Below are 4,068 nucleotides of genomic sequence, written 5' to 3'. Positions count from 1 at the left end.
TGATCTTCAAATCCAAATTCGATTGGACATTCACTTAAATCTGAAACCAATTCCAAATCTAGTCGATACCCTTTTTTTTTTTTTTGACGTAGTTTGATCGGATATATGGTCTAAATCAGATTCATTAACATAGTTCACCCCTAGGGACAATTAAATTACAACCAAAGCAACGAAATTGTGAGCTATTAGGATTCAACTTTTCCCTGTGTATGGGGAGAGGTCTTCTATAGTTAAACAGAAGCGTTTTGATCATTCATAGTCCATAATCCGTTGCTCCTCGTTAGCGGCAATTACGCTGCGTTCCAAACATGCCCTAAGTATCAAAAAATGAAGAACAATTGATGGTTTTGAAAAAAGCGGCTCAACTCCGACCGGCGCCGATAACAACGCCGATAAAGAATCCGGCCGTCATTAGGCAAGAAGAAAGGTCTCTCCGAGTAAAAAGTGTTCCCTCCGGCGGTGCCGCTGCTGCGTTGGCGTTGCGTGGCGAACTTAGCGCGTTGCTTTCAAGTCTCATCCTTTTTGGATGTCTTGCTTTTGGATGGGCTTTTGTTTTCTGGTTTTGCAAACCGGTGCTGCATTATTAACCAAATTACCGAAGAGGCCCTTTGTTGCTAACGGCAACTTCGTTTGGAGTTCGCATTGTTGAAAGTTACTTTTGCAAGTTATCTTTTAAAAATCCTTCACGTCTAAGATGAAAAGAATCAACTTGAAATAATGTTCTTTGGTTGGTTAAAACAAAATTTGAAACTCTTATTTCTGCACATTAAAAAAAGGCCTCTTATGTATTTTTTTTTTTTAGTTTTTAACGTAAAAAGCGAGTTCACATAAAACTCGACAAACATAAAGCTGAAATAATATTTTTTTAGGGAACATGTAAGCGTGGCAAACTACTAAGCAAAATAACTCTAGCATTTGTTAGCAACGGAACTTACACAATATACAGGCACTAGTCCATAAAAAAACAAAATTGAAGGACTGGAATGCAATACGATTTATCAGGCAAGGTTTGTTTTGCAATTAATTTTTTTATTTATGTGCCGGCACAGAAACAGAGACACGGCACAGAATAAGAGAGAAGAGGAACTTCTTTCAGACGAGAGGGCGAGAGAGGGAGAGACTCTGTTCAGGTGGTAGTAGAAGGAGCGGGCGAGAGAGGAAGAGACTCTGTTCAGGAGGTAGTAGAACGAGGAGGTGGTGCGAGAGAGAGACATGCTAGGACTCTTCGTTCTGGGGTGCACCGGAGTGGTGATCTTCCTCCATGGCGCCAATCTCTTGTACCATTTTCTCTCCAGTCATGTGGCCGTTCGCTCTCTCAGGTCTCTCTCTCTCTCTCTTTATCAATTATTTTTTCATATATCAATTATGTCTCAGTGTTCTTTGAGTGTTGTCGCAAAAATTTCTGGTGAATTTGGTTTCGGATGAATAAATTATATTCGCCTTCTTTCGGTGTTTTCGCGATAGTTTCTGATGAATTTGGATTTCGAATGACGAATTTCCATACCCTTTTGCTAGTTGCTGGGTCCTTCTTCATTCATTGTTGATCTGAATGTATTTCTGAGCAGGAGCTCATACTACTTAGTTATGAATATCTGTCAAAAGCTTGACGGTTGTGAAAAAAAAATTGCGCCTTCCTGCTTATATGTGTTGTTTGAGCTTTTCTGCTCTAAATTTGAGACTTAGTAGATTTATTGTGTAGTGCTCTTTGGGATGTTCTGGTTTTTGAGATGATTGCAATTATATGAATTTGTTCTTTTTGCTTCCTTGTTTTGGAAGTATTTGCAAGCTTGTGTCGAATTTTCCCGTATTTTTCATCTAAATTAAAAAGTTCATAGCAAAATCTTCCGTGTCATGAACTTGCTTGATATTGTAATGTGTGAAAACGAGTATGAGACCCGCCAAAAATTCAAAAGCTTGAGTCTCAAGATGACATGTAATCAAGAAAGGAATGATCGTTGGTATGATATCAAGGAGATTGATGGTTACTTAAGTTCATATATCCATGAACGTTGTCCTATTCGATCGAAATTGCCTCTTCATATTGTTGTGTCCATGCTACATGAGTATATAATCATGGAGATTCAGCTGTCCTTTCAATAGGATGGAAGACCATACCAATTAACGTGTACCTGAGAAGAGTGCTGTGAAATTTTCTAGCACTAATGACCATAAGTCCGTAACTATCTTTGAATGGACCTGGTCCTACTTCCGTTCATGCTTTCAGGCAATGGTGGTGTTTGAGGCCCTTTAGGGCATTGTAATATTTTCTGCTGATCAAATTACTGTGTGACAGCCATCAATGCGGAAACCTAGTTGTTCACTACGAATACCTTATTACCTTTCCCTTTAAATGGAAGGTGCCTGCCCTCCCGAGTATCTTGGTAAAGGGTGATCATGGACATACTTTAGATCCAAAATATATCCCAAGATTGAGACACGGTCACCTTTGTATAAGCTGGCTATCATTACTCAGTTGATTGGTGTCCCCATATAATATCTGGAACAAAAACTTATCCTCAACCGATAATGCACTTTTATGGATTCAAGATATACGACGACTTCCGCAAACACCTCCTTGCAAAATCCTTAAATGTATGACTCATCATTATCTCTGTGTAACATCGATCGAGTCATGGTTCTGCATATCTTTGAAGGACTGGGTCTGGATACAATATAGAGACCTTTCCGACATCCGTCAATGCTTGATTAGAAGCATGAACTCCAACCATAAATGAGAACAACCGCAAGATGGAATTTATCAAATGAATTTCCATCTGCTGCCAGTATGTTGAGGATTTGCTGTCGATCAATGAAATTTTGTACTTTTTCATTGTTTTCTCGAAAACTAATTGGAGAGAATCTCCTTGACCTTTATACTTACTCTTTCAACCATTTGACTTACAGATTGTTTTTGTGTAACGAAAATTCGTATAAAGATTATTATTAGGTCTTGTAAAACTAATATTTCCGTTTGTGATTCTATATGCCTGTCTTGAACTTTACCCTTGTTCAGTTGTTCACACAGTTCATACTTTTTAAAGTGAGATTCCTCCTCTCTCCATTCTCCCCACTTCCCACCCCACGAAAGAGGGGGAAAAAAAGGGATGTTAAAGTTATCGTTCATGCTTAGAGTCCTTTTTTTTACCTAAGGTATTGGTTTCTTTTTCATTTTTTTTTATTTTTTTTTTTTTTTTATATTTTATTTTATTTCACAATATTTTCTTTTGTTCTTTTGTTTTACTGAGGTATTTGGTTAGTCCTATCATGTTTTGGATCCAGGTTTAAATGGTTCGTGAATTATTATTGGTTTGTTTTTAGTGGTGATTATCCCCAGCTCCATCTTGGAATGTTGATGGTTTCAGTCAGATACCTTTCTGGTTACTTGTGTATATAAACTGCAGTAGTTCGATCAAGTACTCAGAGATGGCTTGAGTTCTCCCTGATTGGAATTGTTGTGGTTTCTGATAATAACACGCTGATCTTGCACGTCCTCCTTTTCTTTTGTGTTTTGAACGGAGGACCACTGTCCACTAAAGACATTAGTAAGCCGGTCTTTGTTTTTTTGTTTTTTTATCTTTTCCCCATGCTTTAGGTCTTTGGTGCACAAATCTTCTTGTGCTCTCACCAACATTTTCTCGTTGGGCTGGGGACAGACATTAGCTGGTTATTCAAAATGCATCTTATGAATCTACACTGATTGAAAATCAAGCGGTCAAGTTTGCAGCGACGCTGCTATATAATTTCCCACCGTTTTGCTTCCTCAAGTTCTGCATATCTTTATTGATTTGAACTTTACATTACTTAATATGTTCTTCTCTTTTCATCTTACAGCTTCCTGGGGTCTATAGGGTGGTAGACTGATGTCGTTGATTCTGTGAGGGAGCAGAGGACATGGTTCCTTCCTTGTCTCATATAACACGTTGATTGGCTACTAAACTGTACAGAATCGAAGAATAACAAGAGGATCACGTCCGTGGCGAGCTGCTTCAGGAGTATGGATTGGTTCATGCTGCTTAACAAGAATTTTGTAATTGACAAAAACGTTAAGTTGCACTGTTTATTTGCTTC

General features: G+C 38.3%; 1 long non-coding RNA gene across 1 annotated transcript; it reads left to right on the top strand.

Annotated features, from left to right (window-relative positions):
* Positions 1-1,067: 1,067 nt before the first annotated feature.
* On the top strand, positions 1,068-4,068 carry LOC116257281 (uncharacterized). The gene is made up of 2 exons (XR_004173329.1): positions 1,068-1,319; positions 3,832-4,068. It is a non-coding gene; the product is annotated as an uncharacterized LOC116257281 (long non-coding RNA).

The sequence above is a fragment of the Nymphaea colorata genome, chromosome 7 (assembly GCF_008831285.2).
Source record: "Nymphaea colorata isolate Beijing-Zhang1983 chromosome 7, ASM883128v2, whole genome shotgun sequence".
In the NCBI taxonomy this organism is placed as follows: domain Eukaryota; kingdom Viridiplantae; phylum Streptophyta; class Magnoliopsida; order Nymphaeales; family Nymphaeaceae; genus Nymphaea; species Nymphaea colorata.
The sequence above is the reverse complement of the archived record's forward strand: the minus strand, read 5'-3'. Positions and strand labels throughout refer to the sequence as shown.